The sequence below is a fragment of the Artemia franciscana genome, chromosome 4 (genome assembly GCF_032884065.1).
Source record: "Artemia franciscana chromosome 4, ASM3288406v1, whole genome shotgun sequence".
NCBI classification, from domain to species: Eukaryota; Metazoa; Arthropoda; class Branchiopoda; order Anostraca; family Artemiidae; genus Artemia; species Artemia franciscana.
Genome location: NC_088866.1, coordinates 47,007,092 through 47,030,172, shown reverse-complemented (window position 1 = coordinate 47,030,172; position 23,081 = coordinate 47,007,092). Strand labels below are relative to the sequence as shown.

General features: G+C 34.6%; 2 long non-coding RNA genes across 2 annotated transcripts in view; both read right to left on the bottom strand.

Annotated features, from left to right (window-relative positions):
- LOC136025670 (uncharacterized) overlaps positions 1-23,081 on the bottom strand; it is a 268,288-nt gene that overhangs the window by 52,215 nt on the left and 192,992 nt on the right. The gene's annotated exons all lie outside the window — the stretch shown is intronic.
- Positions 16,243-19,055, bottom strand: LOC136025669 (uncharacterized). Its single transcript, XR_010617141.1, has 2 exons — positions 18,528-19,055; positions 16,243-16,512 (listed from the first exon to the last, which is right to left on the bottom strand). It is a non-coding gene; the product is annotated as an uncharacterized LOC136025669 (long non-coding RNA).

Sequence of the window (23,081 nt, the reverse complement as noted above, 5' to 3'; positions counted from 1 at the left end):
ACGGTTGATGATGATGATGAAAATAAAACACAAGATCAGGGTTTCAAACTTTCAGTTGCATGAATATGTCCCCTAAGCACCCAATTATTTGTCATTTTCAGCCAGATTTTGTCCATACTTTGTCTAAATAATATATTATCCATAATATGACATATTTTGTCTATAGTTTGTCTACAATACGTCAATTTTGAAATCTCAGAATCTTTTGTTTTTTAAGACTTATTTTTGGAACTGGAACTTGTGCTATTGACCAAAAGACGGTTTGTCAAACTCTTTCAAAGCGGCTAGTTAACATTAAATATCTTTTGCATCAAAAAGATGATCCTTTGAACTTACAATAAATTCATGTCTATTTTACTGCCAATTTATGATAAAACGTATCCCTAACGAGCTGTCAGACGGAAGGAGGATAAACCACGAAAGCCATGGATTACTGACCAAATCATAAGTGAGAGAAACAAAAGAGATCTGCTCTAAATACTCAGGATCCGACTTTTTTCAAGGATTTCAGAAAGGCAAGAAACAGAATAAACTTTCTGTAACACCATGCTAAGAAAATGGTATTTTAGTGAAAAGTATGTCGTGTCTGTAAATGATTAAATAAAAAAACTAGTTTTTTAACTGAAAGTAAGGAGCGACATTAAAACTTAAAACGAACAGAAATTACTCCGTATATGAAATGGGTTTTCCCCTCCGCAATCCCTCGCTCTTTACGCTAAAGTTTATAATTGTTTATAAAATTAGAATTGTGGCAAAGAGTGAAACTTTAGCGTAAAGAGCGAGGGATTAGGGAGGGGAAAACCCATTTCATATACGGAGTAATTTCTGTTCGTTTTAAGTTTTAATGTCGCTCCTTACTCTCAGTTAAAAAAAATTGTTTTTTTTATTTAATTTCTGAACGTTTTTGAATTAATGTATTTTTATTTTGGCTCTCCGCACATAAATGATTAAAATGAAATTTGCATACTAATATTTTTTTTTGGCTAAATGGCTTTCTCTTACTTTTGATCAGACGATTTAAAAAAATAAATGGTTGGGAAGGAGGCGTAGTTGCCCTCCAGTTTTTCGGTTACTTAAAAAGGTAAGTAGAACTTTTAATTTTTAACTAACGTTTTTATTAGTAAAAAATATACGTAACTTAAGAATTAACTTACGTAACAAAACTTTTATATTCTTACATTTTTATTATGTATATGAGGGGGTGTGTCCCCTCGTTAATACCTCGCTCTTTATACTAAATCTTAAGTTTTGTCCCAATTCTTTAAGAATGACCCCTGAATCAGAGAGGCCGTAGAATAAGTAGTTGAAATTACTAAAAATACTTTAGCATAAAGAGCGATGTATTTATTTCCTCCTAAATATATTGCTCTTTATGCTAAAGTATTTAATGTCAAAGGATCTGGTCGGAATTTGAAATTAGAACTTTAAAGCACAAGATCCTTCTAAATATCAAATTTCATTAAGATCTGGTCACCCTTTCGTAAGTTACAAATACTTCAATTTTCAATATTACCCCCCCCCCCAATTCCACCAAAGAGAGCAGATCCGGTCCAGTTACGTCAGTCACGTATCTTAGACAGGTTTCTATTCTTCCCATCCAGGTTCATCCTGGTTTCACCGCTTTAAGTATTTTCTAAGATTTCCGGTCCCCCCCCATCAAGTTTCATCCCGATCCCTCCACTCTAAGTGTTTTCCAAGATTTTAGGTTCCCCCCTCCAACTCCCCCCAATGTCATCAGACCCAGTCGGGATTTAAAACAAGAGCTCTGAGACACAATATCATTCTAAACATCAAATTTCTTTAAGATCCAATCACCCGCTCATAAGTTAAAAATACTTCATATTTTCTATTTTTTCCGAATTAACCGGCCCCCCCCAGATGGTCAAATCGGGAAAACGACTATGTCTAATTTAATCTGGTCCGGTCCCTGATACGCTTACCAAATTTCATTGTCCTAGCTTACCTGGAAGTGCCTAAAGTAGAAAAACCAGGACTTTAGGTTTTCCCCCTCCAACTCCCCCAATGTCATCAGATCCGGTCGGGATTTAAAATAAGGGCTCTCAGACAAAATATCATTCCAAACTTCAAATTTCATTAAGATCCAATCACCCGCTGATAAGTTAAAAATACTTCATTTTTTCTATTTTTTGCGAATTAACCGGGCCCCCACTCTTTTCTCGTTTCTCCCACTCTTTTTTCCCCACAATTTCTCGAACAGAAATTATTACGCATATGAGGGGTTCAACTCCTCGTAATACCTCGCTCTTTACGCTAACATATTTTTAATAATTTCAAATATTTATTTTACGGCCTTTGTGATTCATGGGTCATTATTAAGGAATTGGGACAAAATTTAAACCCCCTACTTCCCAAAAAAAAATTAAAGGCCAAATCTCATTTATTAGCGAAGCTTCTTTCTTTTAAATCTAACTTTTCTTTCTTTAGTCTCGGCAAAAGTACAAATTATCTAAGACCTTAGGTAGGCAAGTTTTGTATAGGCAGGTGGTCCCATATCAATTTTAAATTCTTAGTCACCCTGCCCGAGACTCTAGGCAGGCGTGACTTGCTAAAAAAAAAATAACAAACAAGGATTGGTCCAATAAGAGAGGCACAATTAGTCCCGCCGTTAACCTGTACCATTTAACCAAACACTTGGAAAACTACAAGTTCTGTGACTACCTTAGCTCTATGACAATCTACTTTAGTTCTATTGCCCTAGGAATGACACATGGACAAATAATAGATAGACCTATCTATCTATTAACAAGTGAACTAACATCATTTTTAATAAATCCTAATAAGGGGGGTTCATGCCAGAATTGCCTCTCACTCAATTGGACTATCTGTCTTGGCTTTTCCTACAATTAGCCATGACTTGATGACCATAACTCTTTGATTTTAAACCGCAACAGCAACGCTTAAAGAAATTTATAATAAAATTTCTTGTGATATTTATCTCAATTTATCAGCAGTCAACCCAACCAATGGTGGACCAAACCAACTTCTGGACCACACCGTGGTTTTTTGTGGATAGTGAAGTCCTCCCTTTGTAAGAGTGCAGACAGTCTGGTATTATAATATTATTTTTGTTAGTATTAAACCTTATTCCAATAGGCAATGCATAGAACACCCCCCAAAAAGTCCCCCCTGGACCTTACCCAAGTATTATCAAAAACGTTCAACATCTTGGCTGGTCAAGCTCACTATCTCAAAGCTCACATGATGAATCAATGAATAACATATTGGTGAAAGTGGGGGCGTTTGTCACTATCCATGATGAAAATGAAATTGAATTTCAAGAGGTCCTATCAAGGAGCTCCAAAAAAGAAAAAAAATCTGCCTGATCACAAATAACCCCATGTCATGATCCAATTCCTCCTTCACAAAACCTTGGAATTTACTTTAAAATTTCTCCAGATACCCCCTTTGAGATAAATAAGATAGCTTAATTAAGGGTTGCATTCTTCAAATTGTTAAAATCATTTTTCTCTTTAAACATTAACCATGATGGATCTCTGCTAATAGCCCTCCAAAATGCTAAATCAGCAGAAATATTGCTGAATTTGAAATCTCTTCTTAACATCCCAATAAAATCTGTTCTATGGACTCCAAACCATAATCCAGCAAAAATAGTTGTGTATCCCTCCAGAAATACCTATTCTGGAGCTAAATGAGGGGCTTTCTGACAGAACAGGTAACCTGTTCCCAGTTGCTGATGTCACCCAACTGAGTAAACCAGATGTCAATGGCCAAAAGTCGAGCAAGTCTTTCTTGTTCACACTCAGAGAAGAATGCAATATCTTGGCCCAGATATTCCTTTTTGGACAAAGGAAACTCCATAAGCCCTACAAGCCAAAACCAATCCAGTGCCAAAAATATTTAAAACTAGGACACACAAAAAACAAATGCAATAAATGAATTCATATCCAAAAATAGTATCCTAATTGCTGCATTACTAGACTTTGAAGAGGCATATGACAATGTTAATCACCAGATTCTATTGGTTAAACTTGCAAGTCTTTGATTATCCCCCCCCCCCCGCTTATATCCTTTATAAAATCTTTCCTAGAAAATCGAAGTTCCATTGTTTTTGTAGGTTCACCCTTCTAACCAAAAACTGCGATAACCAAAGGTCTTCCACAGGGTACAGTCCTGAGCTGCCTCCTCTTTTCCATATTTCTCTAGGACATGAACTTCCCACACACCAATTTACAATATGCTGATGATCTGGTATTATGGGCAACTGGCAAAACCTTTGGGATTACACATTCAAAGTTGCAAAAATCACCATTCCAATTTGAAAAGTTTTCTCAAAATTCTGATTTATCCATTGCACCAAATCCAATTCCACCACAAGCAAAATAATCTTAATGCAAGGCTAACTCTAAATGGAATAATTATTCAAGAGGACAATCAAATAAGTTACCTAGGCCTCATGCTTGACCCAAAACTCAATTTCCACCTTCACATCACAAACAATTAAAAATTACCTTAGAAAAAATAATAATAATAAAAAGACTACTATCAACACCTTGGGGCTGTCATGAGAAAACATTGTTCAAATTTTATAAATCACCTATAAGACCCCATATTAATTATGGCTTCATTGTTTATGGTGCTTGTGCTAATACCCATATGCAAAAATTGAAACAACACAAAATGATATAATCCATCTCACATTTGGTCTAAGAAAACCAACAAACACCAAGTTTCTCCTTACTGAGAGTGGACTATAAATCAACTATAAATGAAAGACAAAGATTTATTTTGATTAATTATCTCACAAAAATTGAACTAATAGCTCTCATACTCTGCATAACTGGTTAAGAAATCTATCCATGTATAGAGGCATTGCAAATGATTATGTCAATACCCCAAAGAAATTCCCAGTACCAAACCCCATTAGGGATATTCACCAACGGAGATTATCAGAGATGTTGTTACATAGAAATAATCCAATCCTATTGCCTTTCCCCAACAAGCACCTTTCCAAGATTTATCATAGAATTTTGTCTGGCTCAAATGGGCTAAATTTTGAGGTGTTATCATATCAGTTCCCTAATTCAAGTGGCACAGTTCCCTCTTTGCAGGTTTTGTAATTTTAAAAATGAAACAATTGACCATTGCCTATTTGAATGTAATAGGCTGACGTCTGCACAGAATATTCTGCAATGTCAACTCTTAAAGGGCTTCAAACACCACAAATTTTCACCATCAGCCAAGAGTCTATCTTGCTATACATGCCCCCAGAGCTCAAAAATCAGTATTTATCATCTTATATTTGATCTACTTTTATCAAAAGATCTACTGAAAAAAATCTGAGCAAATTTTAGATAAATAAGAAGCAGCCAAATCGGTAACCCTGTCCATCACAGAGTGAATCAAAAGAAAAATGGCTGAGTAGTCTTGACTGAAAAGCCTGCATCTGCCAAAGAAGAAGATTTCAAATAGGCAAAATTTTTTACTTTCAATTTAGGCATCAAAGTTAGCTTTAAATTCAAGGCCCTTATTGGTTATTTGTTTGGTCATCCACTGAGATTTGACCAAATATTTGACTAAATGAAAGCTGTTATTCTCTGACTAAGATATCACAGTGACAATCAATTATCATCTCTAACAAAAGAAACCTCTTGGTCAATTTTGTCTAATCATCTATAAAGTGATCCATACTCAGCTGCTGTTTATATTATCTTATATCTTTGAAGTGTATTTTTATCTTTTTTATATGGATTTGTAATTTTTTAAAACATTTGAAAATAAAGATTATCTTGCATGGAATATATATTTCAATACATTAGAAAATAAAAGTAGTTTTTACAAAAAGTAAAATGATTTTTTTTTAAATGAAGCTTCCAATAGTGTCTCCTCATTCATGCCCAAAGGGTCAAATAAGATAATACATAAATCATTGGTGGAACTTGTTGCAAAAGTTTGTTGCTTTTCTTTTGAAAAAGTTAATACCAATAATATTAACAAAAATTCAGAAGTGATTTTCAAAGAATGCAGATCTGCTAATATACCATTTTAACCATACTGCCAGTCAAGGAGCACCTACAGGTAAAGGAACACACTAAGGATCCCAAATCTTTGCTGCTTGAGAAAAAACAAGTTCTACTTTTAGCTGAGAATCAAAATGTTCAACATTTCATATTGGATACCATTTAAATTTTAAAATACACAATGAAAATAAATACTTGTTTCAAAAATTGCATATCTTTCAAAGGTATTAAACAAGCTTAGATTAAGATAACAGATAGACAAGATAGATATCTATATTCAAAGATGACAAGACATGCCTATGGTTTAAAAAATTTCTTTGTGTAAAATAAGTAAAAATATACAACACAAGTTATAGGCAATCTTTCAACATATACTTTTAAAGAAAATTATAGATGCTGCTTTGTTTCAGAAAATTGGTTAGAAGCAATCAAATGTCAATGCATTGTTTTTCAAATCCAAAGCCACCCTATGTTAACAAAAGAGAAAGTGTATTTATTAAAAGAAGCCTGATTGGAAGTGGTACCATATTGAATATTGATTTCTTAACATGTTTCTTTCTCAAAAGCCCCACATGTGCACTAATACTAGGGGTCATGATAAAATATAGCTTATAGAGGCAATAAAAGCTCTAGTCACAATAGCCAAATGAAAAAAAAGCTTACTAGTCCAAAAACTGTCCTTACTTTCATTGTACAATTAAATTGTTCTATCATAAATTTTTTTACATAAGATACTAATAATAATTGAGTTTGGTCAATATCCTTCAAATTTAAATGAACCCTCTCATTATCTTGTAGGCTAGGCCTAGCAATTGATAAAAGGAAAGTTAAGATTGAAGTTTTATGACAGTCTAAGATAATGCCTCCAGTACTTAATAACTACCCATTTGGAAAATTTTTCATTGTTCATATTTTTGACTTATGAAGAGTGAACATTTAGGTGCTTGATGCTTTTTTTAAACTTTATACAAATACAAAAATCACTTATTTGCAGATTCAAATTTAAGCCCTTTAAACATAACCTAACCTGAATTTGCTAACATTTTGAATATCTGTAAATTTAAATACTGCTTTGGATTGGAACCTCATGGGATATTTATCTATACCTTCTTTTGCTGGCTTTTATATTTCTAATATTTAATAAAAAACCCATATTTTAATTGAACATCAAGCATCAAGGAAAAAGAAAACAGCATAATATTGTAAAATTAAAAAATTGATGTATAATCAAATATTAAGTTTTGGACCAATGTTCTAAACCTTTTTTATACCCAGAATCTAGAAATATTTTGGTCATTTTCAAAACTTCAAAAAGTACAGAAATTTGAATTTGCAAAAGAAGTAATAATTATATTTGTAAAGAAAATGTAAAAAGAAACATTTAGAGGTAGTTTCACTTTATTCTCAAGTCAATAGTATGAACAACAAAAAATTTACTTCCCATTCTTGGAAATGTTTATATTAACAGACTATTCAGGTAGATAAGAAACAAACTTACCTCTTGAATCTCTGAATTGTATCCTGAATCTAAATTTAATATTCATTTGCATCAAAAGTGAACTTTAGGGTAAGACAACCAGTGCTGGGACACTTCAATCACTCTGCCTATTCTGGGACAGAATCTTTGATTGGATTGCAAGATGTCCAATACTGGGACAAAAGACAACAGGTTTTTTGGATACAACGCAAAAGAATGTATGGATTGGATGTCCAAGATTAAAGTCCTTTGTCCCAGTATTGGACATGTTGTGATCTAATCAAAAATTCTGTCCCAAAATAGGCAGAGTGATCAAAGTGTCCCAGTACTGGTTGTCTTACCCTACTGCATACCAATTCAGGGTATATATTTGCAGATTAGAGGGATGGGGTGAGAATAAAGTTTATTTATGATGAAAGTACATGTTAGATTTGGATTCAGGCTGCAATTTCAGCTATAAATGTAAGTTTCAATTAAAATTGTCAATAAAAGTATAAGTTATTGCTTGTTTTCCACAAAAAATATTATATTTTCTCAGCACCATCTTTTCTTAGTCATATTTGTTAAAATAATACTACGTTTTCTCAGATACAAAATTATTTGTAGCAAGCTAACGTTATGTTAATAAGTGCTTAAATTTGAATTTACAGTAAAAGAAATTAATATATTTGTAAAGAACATAAAAAAGGCAACAAGTGGTATTTTCACTTCATTGGTAAGTCAGTTTTATCACTGTCACAAATTTACCTTGTTACATATTTATGGGGGAATAAAGTTCATTTCTGATATAAATGTATGTTAAATTTGGATCAGGATGCAATCCTGAATATAGAGGTAGCCTATGTTTGTTCCTTAGCTACCTGTGTAGTCTGTTAATATAAACATTAACCAGACATTTTCTATTGTTGCAAATACTCTCCTACCAGCTGGCAAAAATGTCTACCAGCTGGCAATTACAACTATAGCCTATGATTTTTATTTTAAATCGCCTTCAAATTTAGGCAAGATATCAAATGAAGTCAATACAGAATAATCTTATTAATAGACATCATATGCTACGGGCTTCACATTGAAAAGGGAATTTTATTAGCCTACTTAACATACTATCCATTATGCATAGCCTAGTAATTACCTTTTCTTTTGATTTTTATCGTTACTTAGAGTTGCAGACTAATTTAAAGAGACCCACTTTGTTAAAATATGGGTCTACACAAAGTATTCAAGCAAGTTTACCTTAATGGAAATTTTCAGGTTCCGGTTGAGGAACCTGAAAATTTCTTTCACCAACCCCTTGTGACTCCTTTTAATATGGCCGGCGGAATTTCAGACGGTTGATGATGATGATGAAAATAAAACACAAGATCAGGGTTTCAAACTTTCAGTTGCATGAATATGTCCCCTAAGCACCCAATTATTTGTCATTTTCAGCCAGATTTTGTCCATACTTTGTCTAAATAATATATTATCCATAATATGACATATTTTGTCTATAGTTTGTCTACAATACGTCAATTTTGAAATCTCAGAATCTTTTGTTTTTTAAGACTTATTTTTGGAACTGGAACTTGTGCTATTGACCAAAAGACGGTTTGTCAAACTCTTTCAAAGCGGCTAGTTAACATTAAATATCTTTTGCATCAAAAAGATGATCCTTTGAACTTACAATAAATTCATGTCTATTTTACTGCCAATTTATGATAAAACGTATCCCTAACGAGCTGTCAGACGGAAGGAGGATAAACCACGAAAGCCATGGATTACTGACCAAATCATAAGTGAGAGAAACAAAAGAGATCTGCTCTAAATACTCAGGATCCGACTTTTTTCAAGGATTTCAGAAAGGCAAGAAACAGAATAAACTTTCTGTAACACCATGCTAAGAAAATGGTATTTTAGTGAAAAGTATGTCGTGTCTGTAAATGATTAAATAAAAAAACTAGTTTTTTAACTGAAAGTAAGGAGCGACATTAAAACTTAAAACGAACAGAAATTACTCCGTATATGAAATGGGTTTTCCCCTCCGCAATCCCTCGCTCTTTACGCTAAAGTTTATAATTGTTTATAAAATTAGAATTGTGGCAAAGAGTGAAACTTTAGCGTAAAGAGCGAGGGATTAGGGAGGGGAAAACCCATTTCATATACGGAGTAATTTCTGTTCGTTTTAAGTTTTAATGTCGCTCCTTACTCTCAGTTAAAAAAAATTGTTTTTTTTATTTAATTTCTGAACGTTTTTGAATTAATGTATTTTTATTTTGGCTCTCCGCACATAAATGATTAAAATGAAATTTGCATACTAATATTTTTTTTTGGCTAAATGGCTTTCTCTTACTTTTGATCAGACGATTTTAAAAAATAAAAGGTTGGGAAGGAGGCGTAGTTGCCCTCCAGTTTTTCGGTTACTTAAAAAGGTAACTAGAACTTTTAATTTTTAACTAACGTTTTTATTAGTAAAAAATATACGTAACTTAAGAATTAACTTACGTAACAAAACTTTTATATTCTTATATTTTTATTATGTATATGAGGGGGTGTGTCCCCTCGTTAATACCTCGCTCTTTATACTAAATCTTAAGTTTTGTCCCAATTCTTTAAGAATGACCCCTGAATCAGAGAGGCCGTAGAATAAGTAGTTGAAATTACTAAAAATACTTTAGCATAAAGAGCGATGTATTTATTTCCTCCTAAATATATTGCTCTTTATGCTAAAGTATTTAATGTCAAAGGATCTGGTCGGAATTTGAAATTAGAACTTTAAAGCACAAGATCCTTCTAAATATCAAATTTCATTAAGATCTGGTCACCCTTTCGTAAGTTACAAATACTTCAATTTTCAATATTACCCCCCCCCCCCAATTCCACCAAAGAGAGCAGATCCGGTCCAGTTACGTCAGTCACGTATCTTAGACAGGTTTCTATTCTTCCCATCCAGGTTCATCCTGGTTTCACCGCTTTAAGTATTTTCTAAGATTTCCGGTCCCCCCCCATCAAGTTTCATCCCGATCCCTCCACTCTAAGTGTTTTCCAAGATTTTAGGTTCCCCCCTCCAACTCCCCCCAATGTCATCAGACCCAGTCGGGATTTAAAACAAGAGCTCTGAGACACAATATCATTCTAAACATCAAATTTCTTTAAGATCCAATCACCCGCTCATAAGTTAAAAATACTTCATATTTTCTATTTTTTCCGAATTAACCGGCCCCCCCCAGATGGTCAAATCGGGAAAACGACTATGTCTAATTTAATCTGGTCCGGTCCCTGATACGCTTACCAAATTTCATTGTCCTAGCTTACCTGGAAGTGCCTAAAGTAGAAAAACCAGGACTTTAGGTTTTCCCCCTCCAACTCCCCCAATGTCATCAGATCCGGTCGGGATTTAAAATAAGGGCTCTCAGACAAAATATCATTCCAAACTTCAAATTTCATTAAGATCCAATCACCCGCTGATAAGTTAAAAATACTTCATTTTTTCTATTTTTTGCGAATTAACCGGGCCCCCACTCTTTTCTCGTTTCTCCCACTCTTTTTTCCCCACAATTTCTCGAACAGAAATTATTACGCATATGAGGGGTTCAACTCCTCGTAATACCTCGCTCTTTACGCTAACATATTTTTAATAATTTCAAATATTTATTTTACGGCCTTTGTGATTCATGGGTCATTATTAAGGAATTGGGACAAAATTTAAACCCCCTACTTCCCAAAAAAAAATTAAAGGCCAAATCTCATTTATTAGCGAAGCTTCTTTCTTTTAAATCTAACTTTTCTTTCTTTAGTCTCGGCAAAAGTACAAATTATCTAAGACCTTAGGTAGGCAAGTTTTGTATAGGCAGGTGGTCCCATATCAATTTTAAATTCTTAGTCACCCTGCCCGAGACTCTAGGCAGGCGTGACTTGCTAAAAAAAAATAACAAACAAGGATTGGTCCAATAAGAGAGGCACAATTAGTCCCGCCGTTAACCTGTACCATTTAACCAAACACTTGGAAAACTACAAGTTCTGTGACTACCTTAGCTCTATGACAATCTACTTTAGTTCTATTGCCCTAGGAATGACACATGGACAAATAATAGATAGACCTATCTATCTATTAACAAGTGAACTAACATCATTTTTAATAAATCCTAATAAGGGGGGTTCATGCCAGAATTGCCTCTTACTCAATTGGACTATCTGTCTTGGCTTTTCCTACAATTAGCCATGACTTGATGACCATAACTCTTTGATTTTAAACCGCAACAGCAACGCTTAAAGAAATTTATAATAAAATTTCTTGTGATATTTATCTCAATTTATCAGCAGTCAACCCAACCAATGGTGGACCAAACCAACTTCTGGACCACACCGTGGTTTTTTGTGGATAGTGAAGTCCTCCCTTTGTAAGAGTGCAGACAGTCTGGTATTATAATATTATTTTTGTTAGTATTAAACCTTATTCCAATAGGCAATGCATAGAACACCCCCCAAAAAGTCCCCCCTGGACCTTACCCAAGTATTATCAAAAACGTTCAGCATCTTGGCTGGTCAAGCTCACTATCTCAAAGCTCACATGATGAATCAATGAATAACATATTGGTGAAAGTGGGGGCGTTTGTCACTATCCATGATGAAAATGAAATTGAATTTCAAGAGATCCTATCAAGGAGCTCCAAAAAAGAAAAAAAATCTGCCTGATCACAAATAACCCCATGTCATGATCCAATTCCTCCTTCACAAAACCTTGGAATTTACTTTAAAATTTCTCCAGATACCCCCTTTGAGATAAATAAGATAGCTTAATTAAGGGTTGCATTCTTCAAATTGTTAAAATCAATTTTCTCTTTAAACATTAACCATGATGGATCTCTGCTAATAGCCCTCCAAAATGCTAAATCAGCAGAAATATTGCTGAATTTGAAATCTCTTCTTAACATCCCAATAAAATCTGTTCTATGGACTCCAAACCATAATCCAGCAAAAATAGTTGTGTATCCCTCCAGAAATACCTATTCTGGAGCTAAATGAGGGGCTTTCTGACAGAACAGGTAACCTGTTCCCAGTTGCTGATGTCACCCAACTGAGTAAACCAGATGTCAATGGCCAAAAGTCAAGCAAGTCTTTCTTATTCACAATCAGAGAAGAATGCAATATCTTGGCCCAGATATTTCTTTTTGGACAAAGGAAACTCCATAAGCCCTACAAGCCAAAACCAATCCAGTGCCAAAAATATTTAAAACTAGGACACACAAAAAACAAATGCAATAACTAACGTTTTTATTAGTAAAAAATATACGTAACTTAAGAATTAACTTACGTAACAAAACTTTTATATTCTTATATTTTTATTATGTATATGAGGGGGTGTGTCCCCTCGTTAATACCTCGCTCTTTATACTAAATCTTAAGTTTTGTCCCAATTCTTTAAGAATGACCCCTGAATCAGAGAGGCCGTAGAATAAGTAGTTGAAATTACTAAAAATACTTTAGCATAAAGAGCGATGTATTTATTTCCTCCTAAATATATTGCTCTTTATGCTAAAGTATTTTTAGAACCCCTCATATGCTTAATTATCTCTGTTCTGAAAACTTTTTCAGTTTTATTTTTTCATTGTTTTTTTATAGCAATGCTAGAAAATCCTGCGCCCTTTTCATTGAGTTTCTCTTCCCCCATGACATATTCCTCCAAGGAAAGATCCTCCCACATAGCCCCCTTTCCTCAACCCAACCCCCAAACCAAAAGAATCCCCCTGAAAACGTCTGTACACTTCCCAATAACCATTACTGTATGTAAACACTGGTCAAAGTATGCAACTTGCAGCCCCTCCCCCCAGGGACTGTGGGGGAGTAAGTCATCCCTAAAGACATATTTATTATGGTTTTCGACTATGTGGAACAAAATGACTATCTCAAAATTTTGATCCGTTGAATTTATGAAAAAAATGAGCGTGGGAGGGGGTCTAAGTGCCCTCCAATTTTTATGGTCACTTAAAAAGGGCACTAGAACTTTTCATTTCCATTAGAATGAGACCTCTTACGACATTCTAGGACCACTTGGTCGATACGATGAACCCTGGAAAAAAGAAAGAAAAAAACAAATAAACACGCACCCGTGATCTGTCTTCTGGCAAAAAATACGAAATTCCACATTTTTGTAGATAGGAGCTTGAAATTTTTGCGCTTTAGGGTTCTCTGATACGCTGAATACGATGGTGTGATTTTCGTTAAGATTCTATGACTCTTGTGACAAATTTATTATCTCCAGTCATTTCGGCTATTTTTATTCAAAAATAGGATCTTGAGTTCATGAGGATGCTAGAAATGATTCAATAACTGTTCTTTCACATAAATTTGTGGATGATCGAGGGGAAAGATTGGAGTTTCGGTTTGAAAAATCTAAAAGTAATAAGGCTATAAAAATTGTTATAGATATTAAATCAAATTTGGCTGGGATTGATGATGTAAATCTATTCACATTTAAAGTCACAATGATGTATCTACTTCCTTCCTTGCTTCACATCATTAACACATTCCTGACAAAAGGCACCTTCCCAGATGCCTTGAAACATGCTTAAGAAATACCTCTGTTCAAAGGAGGTTTAGAGTCAAATATGGGTAAATGGAGACCAATCTAAATATTGCCGATGTTCTCCAAGATACTTAAGAAAGTGGTCCATCAACGCCTTAACGACCATCTTACGAATCATGGCCTATTAAGTGAGACGCAGTTTGGTTTTCAGAGAGGCCACTCTACTTTCCATGCTGCTAAAGTTGATTTCGTAAATAATTGTCATATCATTTAGTAAATAAATGAATTTAACTAAATTGAATTGACTCCTAAAAAGAGCACAACTCATTCACTGACATCAAAACGTGCATTAATTCAAAGCCATTCAGAAATCAAATAAAAAAAAACATTTTTCAACTGGAAGTATGGAGCGACATTAAAACTTAAAACGAACAGAAATTACTCCGTACATGATAGAGTTGTCCCCTCCTCAACGCCTCGCTCTTTACGCTAAAATTTTTATTGTTTCAAAAAGCAGAGTTGTGAGAAAGAGTCAAACTTTAGCGTAAAGAGGGGGGCGTTGAGGAGGGGACAACCCCTTTCATGTGCGGAATACTTTCTGCTCGTTCTAAATTTTAATCTCACTCATTACTTTCAGTTGAAAAAACTTGTTTTTTTTTAATTCATTTTATAAAGACTCCCATTTTTTTAACATGACCAATCTCGCTTGAAATGTCAGTTAGCACTACAAAACTACTGGGTGTTGTCATCACAAGTGACTTAAAATGGGATCGTCATGTCCAAGCGCAAATACCACATTGTTCCTCCTTAAAATTTTAAATGTCCTATATCCCATTGCTTGAGAATCTACCTTTCATATGTACGCACAATCATGGAGTATATTTGTCCTGTTTGGCAATTGTCAGCAAGAATAGAGGCGGTCTAAAAAAAGGTGCCTAAGTATTATTTTGAATGAGGTTAAAATCCTTTATATCTCCATTCTTCGAAGAACTGATCTTGTCACCCAGAATACAAATTTCCTTTATTTCGCCAAAAATACCCTTCATAGTCTCTGGGAAAAGTACCTTTTCCCTATTTAGTTCCCCCTTCGTCCTCGCCTCCCTCGTTCTACTTCAATAAAAATTCCCCTTTTTACCCCATTTATACTGTCTACCGAGAGACACAGAAGGACTTTCATCCTCTACATAGTGAGCATGTTAAATACATGAGATCCCCCCCTCTTTTTTTTACCTTGCAACTCTTAAATTTTTAGCTAACAAATTTAGTTATTTTTTAATTGAGTTGTATTTTGTATGTTTTAGTGTGAGACTAAATTATTCTTATGTGTTTTTTTTATCTAGCTTATTCGTTTTTTAATTTTGTATGTTTCTTACTATTTGGACATTTTCTACTGTTTTGACAACTGTTATTTTTTACAACTTTTTGGAAAAAAACATTTCCAGACTTATTATATTTGCTTGTTTATTTTGTATTTTTTGACACTAAAGTGCAAATTCCGGTCACTTGGGTTTGTGATAGACGTTTTTTAGAAATAAAAACCTAATCTTATAAGCATTTTCCAGCCAACCATTCAGATTGTTTGGGTTGTCGCCTCTCCACTTAAGATCATCATTTAGCTGAATATCTCCAAATACTTGTACTTAAGTGAAATTCAATTTTGTAAACAATGATAAAAGACCGCTGAAGTACAACAGTAAGAGGTTTCTTTAAAATTTAGCTTTAGGCGGAAGCGACGGCTTCGTTCCTCATTGTTGTCTGACTAATTTTTTAGCTGCTTCCAGATCACGCCGTAGAGTAAAGAATGAAGTGTTTTGGGAAGGGAAAAGGGTGGTACACGCTATCATATATAGTATGGCTTCTTTTTCTTTCTTTTTTTTAGTTACGCCTTACTTCCATTCGAATTTTTTTTTTTTTTTTTAACTTGGTTTATCAAGTAACAGTGGTTGATGTTTTAGAACGAAAATGCTTTTGATATAATAAAATCTAATCTCTAGTATCGTTCAGGCTATTCAATTAGTTCACGTAGAATGGAAACTGTTTCAAGGTAGAGGAAGGAAACATTTGTATAAAACACGAAAAACATGAGTTATGTGAAGAGCAGAAAGCTTCAGAAAAATCAATAAAATATGTGAAATTTCTTAAAGTTCCGTTACTTCAGACCTCATATATTAATATGCAAGGCACATCAGTCGTTTTATTTGAAGTTAGGATACCAAATCATTATGACAGATGATTTAATCGATATTAATTCCAAACGAAACATATAATTATAACAGGTATATTTTACAAAAATAACTTACAAAACAAAAAACTGTTGCTGCAATTGCCTCTTTCATGACGACGTGAGTGGCGACTCCTTTTCTCAGGAACTAATAAGACGCTGCTTTTCCGCCGATTCTGGGCTTTAACTGATTCCTCATCAGATATTTCGTCGTCTGCCCCAGAAAGAGGAGTTGCGGATTCTGATATGACAACACTGTGTTTAGGAGATGTACAGTTGCTGTCGGATATCGTATCAATGATAGGAACTGAAGCTACAAAAAGGAAAAAAAATAGAATAAAAAGATTATTTTTAGCTGAATTTGTTTTATTTTTAGCTGGATTTTTTTTTTTTATTATATTTTAATTGACTTAGCCATTTCATTGTAAAGAAAATTTTCCTGTACCTTCGCCAAAACAATTTTTTCTTCATAAAAAATAATCAAAGGATCAATATCTTAATGAAGGTTTTTGAATAATAAGATAATTGCTTATAGTTTTTTTTTGTAAAGTTTTAAAATTGTTTATTCTTCCGTTTCTGTACAAAGTAAATTACTTGGCATAATGGTACTTATTAGACTAAGAAATATTGTGAATTAAGTTCTTTTGAGAGTTAATAATTCAGAAAATTCTCATTCATCAGGTGAGTGTAGTCTTCAACTTTATATTTTATTTGATTCAACTGATAGAGAGGCTTTAGCGAATGCCCTATCTTTTTAAACGTTATCGATTATTAAATTTAAATGATCAGAGTTATATACAAAAATTATTTTGCTGCTTTTAAGGTTGGAGGTTAGGTTGGTAGTCTATTTGGCAAGGAATACCTAACATTAAGCTGTATGAAAAACGAGGTATAACTCCACTAGCTGGGACAATAATGGAAGAAACACTAACATGGGCAGACCATGTTTTACAGACTCTAGATGACAGATTGTTAAAGATTGTGTTTTTGGCCATTCTTTGGGGCCAAAAAATAAGACCTATTAAATAGAATCCTTTATTATATTTTATTTTTAGTAATAAATGGAAAGACGTGGGGACTTTTTTCGACGTTAAAAAAGTATAGAAGAATTGAAAGAAAAGTCGTATTACGATGGTTATGATGTTAATTGATTCTGACAAAAGTAGGAGTCAATCGTCTTATAACCAGGGTTATAATGTTATATGATTATGACAAAAGCGGGAATTAATAGTCTTATGATCACAGTTATGATGTCATTCGATTGTGACAATAACGGGAGTTAATAGTCTTATGACCACGGTTATGATGTTATTTGATTATGACAAAAGCGGGAATTAATAGCCTTATGACCACAGTTATGATGTCATTCGATTGTGACAATAACGGGAGTCAATAGTCTTATGACCACGGTTATGATTTTATTTTATTATGACAATAGTGGGAGTCAATGGTCTTATAACCATGGTTGATTATGACAATAGTGGGAGTCAATGGTCTTATAACCATGGTTGATTATGACAATAGTGGGAGCTGTTAAATATGGCCATGGAAGATGATCCTTTGAACGACAGTATATCAAAGGTTAAGCTTTATGAAACGTGAGGATTAGTTCCTCTTTTATGGATGTCATCTTTATGGTCCTTCTTAAATAGAGTGGGAAGAAATTCTGAAGACAAACTTAAAGAAAGTAGGATATTCTTGGATGGGAGAAAACATTGAAGCTCTAATTGGAGCTGGGTGGAGGAAGAGCGTTAGTAGCTATATTTACCCCGGCCCGGACGAACTGCTTTTTGACCAATGTATTTTTATAAGACTTTATGGAGTGTGACTGAATTCTTCCACCGTGTAAGATAAGCGGTATACTGTGCATAATAAATAATAATATAAATAGAATTAAAAATATAACTATAAATAGAAATATTGTCATCTATGAAATTATTTTCAAATAGGGCTACACTACGTCAAATGGATAAAACTTTTAAGACATGAAATAAAAACAAGAATAAATTCATGTTTGGAGGATGAATATTACACTGGATCCCAATTTAACTTGGTCCATAGCTTATATAAAGTGCTTCTACACCGTGGTCTGAAAGCTAAATTGTGAGATTTAGTGTTCTTAGATGTATACTTAGCGCCATACCCAATATAGCAGCACTGACATAGTGGAGAGCAAAAGGTCTCTAATTTATTATTTGCATAGTACTAAGGTCTAAGTTGTCATATCTGTGGACCCAACAATTTATGTCGAGAAAAAGAGCATAGATTTACTAATATTAATACTCTTTATCGATGCCCTTCTTTTTCTTGGGATTATTGAAAACTTACCATTTTCATTTTCCACTTCAGGATCGGTATCTTTGAGGTTGCCATGCCAAGACCTGGATTTCTTAGCAGCTCCCATTTCTGAGAAGATTTCTCCTTGTTGAGAAATTGTTCTTTCGACTGGAGCTTGGTAACCGGAGAAATTTAGAAAAAAACAAGTTTTTTCACCTTAATTCAACCCCCCCCCTCCCAACGAAAATATCTTCTAGAAAATTGAATATCGGTGAGAATTTACCCCGGACAATTACCTTTAACAACTCCACGCGTAACATTGAGACGGAAATGAGTATGCAAGATATATAAAAAGCGTTTTGTATTGGATTTTTGCCAAATTCCCCCAGTGCATAATTTCCCCTAACAGATTCACTTCCCTTGAAACTTCCCCTCCAATAAAAAAATTTCCCTGTGGAAAAAAACAGCAAAAATTTGCTCCCCCCACCCGGAAATGCATACACACTTCACAATAACAAATACTATGTGTAAACAATGGGCACATTTTATGACTTAAAAGCCTTTCCCCTGGGGCTCTGAGGGGGTCATGTTATATCCAAAGGCAGGGTTATTGGCCTTTCAACTATTTTGGGCAGAATGGCTATCTAAAAATTGTGATAAGAGAACTTGAGAAAAAAAAGGTGGGGGTGGGGGAAAGGATACCCTCCGATCTTTTTGTAACTTAATTTTGATCAGACAACTTTAGAATAAAGGCGGGGGAGGGGGACAGGATATCCTCCAAACTTTGTGGTCGCTAGAACGTTCACTTTCGTTTGAAAGAGCCTTCTCAAAATATTTGAGGACCATTGGGTCGATACGATCACCCCTGAAAAAAAAACGTATCCGTGATCTTTCTTCTGGCAAAAAATACAAAATTCCACATTTTTGCAGACAGGGGCCTGAAACCATCAAAGTAGAGTTTTCTGATAAGCTAAATCTGATGGTGTGAATTTCATTAAGATTCTAATACTTTTAAAGGGTCTTTTCCTCGTTTTTTCAAAAATTTGTTAAGACTAATCTTAGTGAAACTTATATATTTAAAATCGCATAATATGCCGATTCCATTGATATATCTATTGGTATCAAAATTCTGTTTTTTTAGAGTTTCGGTTACTATTGAGCCGGGTCTTTTCTCACTTACAGTTCATTACCACAAACTGTTTGATCAATAGCTATATTTCAGATAGGGGCAATAAGCATGAAAGGTGACATACATGGGTCAATTCTATTTCAAGAACAAATGAAACAGTTTCTATGTAAATCACCCAAGCTTACAGCGAATATGGTGGGAATACCCTCCTCAAAGGGCTCCTCGAGGGGCAAATGGAAGCATTAATTATTATTTGGGTCAGCTTAGTGGTAATGCCGAATCATAAGACTACTATCAAATAAAATGGTTTTTAAATTCGCTTTGCTAGTCCTGGATATGATTGAGAATGAATATAATTTAGATCTGAAGAATATAGGCTTTTTCAAAGGAAAGTCCAGAGGAAAATAAAATCCTGAATTGCCTAGAAATTACAACCCGGTCCTGCGTATGTCCGGTCCTGGGTATTGGGTATCGAGGGGCCTCTTGTTCGAGAGTACTGACCCTCCTAAAAAATAAAGTTACGGGTTGTTAAATATTATGTTGGGGCCCTTGTTGGAGAGTTCTGCTCCACTAAAAATATAATGACAGACTATAAAACATGATGTCGGAACCTCCTGTTCAAGAGTTCTGCCCCTTATAAAAAATAAAGCTATAAACCTTTAAACAATGATGTTGGGGCTTTTTATCGAGGATTCTGCCACTCCTAAAAATAGTTACAGGCCTTTCAACTTGGTGAATTCATTCTTTTTTCAATTTAATAAAACCATCCCATTTCAAACAGATGTTGAGTAACCCCCTGTTGGATAGCTACTGCCCCTTCCACCAAATCCCCTAAAAAAATAATTTTATAGGCTTTTCAATACTGCAGAATAATATATTCTCTTTCAGACTAATAAAACGAAAATCATATCCAAATAATTTGGATTGCTGGGTCCATCCCTGTTCGATGGTTTTGGAGAGACAGGGGGCAACTTTGAGGGCCCGGGGCCTCCAAAAAATAGAATAGATTATTAAAACGATGAAAATTATAGATTATTTTTCAGGTTAAAATCCTAACCGTTTGAAAAAGAAAATAAGCTGGTAGCATTATTTTTCGTTCCAGCGAGCGACATTATCAGTGCCATCAACTTAAAGGGTCAATAATCTCTTTGACGGTATGAAGACATCTGTCTTGTTGCACCATCAGCATTTTATGACAGTATCTGTGCCCAAATTGAGACAGAGAAGGCCCCAAAGGAGAGTGTAGGAGAGGGATTAAACATATTTTGTGAGATGATCCTAGATAGTATAAATCTCCCAACTTTGATTTAGATAGTTTTCCAGCCAATCTTGGTCTTAATGCAGAATTTTTGGATTGGTTGCAAGAGGAGTTAACACCCAATACAGTCCAGAGACTCTTGGCAGACGATAGAGTGGCTACTCCTCCTAAACGCTCACAGTGACCGTGGAAAGGAGAAGCTGGGGGTGTGGGACAAAGTGAAAGTGGCTCATCCCCTGAATTACCATACTTTTACTTGTTGAACTCTACCTTCTGCAAAAAATATGTCTATAGCGTAGACTTTGGGATGCTTTTAACTTAATTATAGTGGGCTGTTGAATCACGTATTCTACAGACATAGTCTTCTCCTATGGGGGCAGGATTCGAGCCCTTCTTGAAAAACAGATACAGGATTGGGGAGGTAGGGATAGGATCAACCCATCCATCTCACAATTTTTTTTGAATTAAACGAAAAATCGGGTGATTTTATAAGTATTGTATGCAAATTGAAAGTCACTTGACCCAGACTTGCATAATTCTGAAGGGGGTACTTCCGGGTTGAATAGATAGTATTATGAATAAACTGGATGACTGTAATGGAAAGGGGAGTGGGTCAGAGGTGTTATTTATTGAGAATTTATATATTAATGGGTGTAATTTCAAAAAAGATTTTGTTTAAGAGGTGGGAGGGGAAGGCAGGTACAAAATACAATTCAGATTTGAGGAGGTGTAGTAGTATTCAAGAAATTTGTTTTGAAACAAGGTTGCATTGCTTCAATGCGCATTTGTCATAGCAGCCCACAAAAAATTGCAAAAGGGTACCAGTAGGGCAGATTTGGGTGATTTGGCAGTAAATGGGCCCAGAGAAGGGCAGAGTTTCCTAAGGTAAACTTTAACTGTTTAAATAGTCAATATCAGTAACACTCAAAGGAGTAAATATTTTTAAGCGGGCCAATGAGCATTTAAGGATTGGTGTTACTCTTTTACAGTATGATACAGAGTTTGAGGAGGATGTAAGGATAAAAAGAAGGTAGCATATTCAGTAAGGGCTCCGTCCATTGAATCAGTGAAACCCTGGGTATGACTTCTTTACGAGCTTGCTAAAGAGGCTAATCCAGTTCCCCATTTTTTCTATAGTACATATTTTTCGGGGAGAGAGGAGTGGGACAAGCTACTAATATCTAATGTGTCAGTCTAGATTCCACACCAAATTAATATCAAAGCACCCTTTCAAGCACTATAAGCGTCATGAGTATCAATCTGTGGAGACAGTTTCGGGCGACAATGCCATCTTGTGATTCAAGAACTTTTAGAATTCACTCTTACAGAGTGACAAGATGGTGTTAGTTTACGAGGACAAACTCACAGATGGACATGATACATCAGATTTAAATAGTGTCAAAGAACATGAAGCCATTACTGCCTCTTTTGCATATGGAAAAAGAGACTCAAGAAATACGATACAATTGGTAGAAATTTTTGAAGCATTGGGCGGGAAAGATTTTGTGGTTGCAGCCATGATTGCACTTATTAAAACTCATAATTAGTCAATTTCACAGGTGGGCAATGCAGTCTATCCAATGACCCTTTAATCAGAGGACAAGTTGGCCATTAAAAATTAGAAAATGTATTGAGTGTCTAAATTGAAATTTATTGAGAGTACTGGGGAGATGCCAGTTCACGATCATGATCATTTACACAATATCAATTTATCGTTGTAATAACTTTCACGGACTCGCCCATAAATCTTGCAATTTAAGTATTAAACAATAGCTAATCTACCGGTTAACATACACAATTCCAACTATGATTTGAAATTCATACTGCCAGCGTTGCCACGTTTGCAGAGAGCTGAGGTTGAATATGGCACTTGCTGGATTCTCATAATATCTTACCCAAATCTTTTTAGAAGCTGCTAGATTTAGATTTAAAATGGTAAACAAAACATTATTATAATACGTTCTCGAATATAATCTGTTCTTTAGATTCCTGTTTTTTCCCTCAAATTGTTTGAGGGATTGTTTCAGATATTTAGTCTTATATTCTTAATTGTCAGTCTTATTTGTCAGATATTTTTGCGAAGTTAAACGATCTTAACTTGTCTCTTCAAGAAAATATTGCGATATATTTACTTCAAGCGACAAAATTGAAAGTTTTATTAAAAAGATCAGACTTTGGAAAAGTAGGGTCGAAAAAAATTCGTTCGAAATGTTTTCCG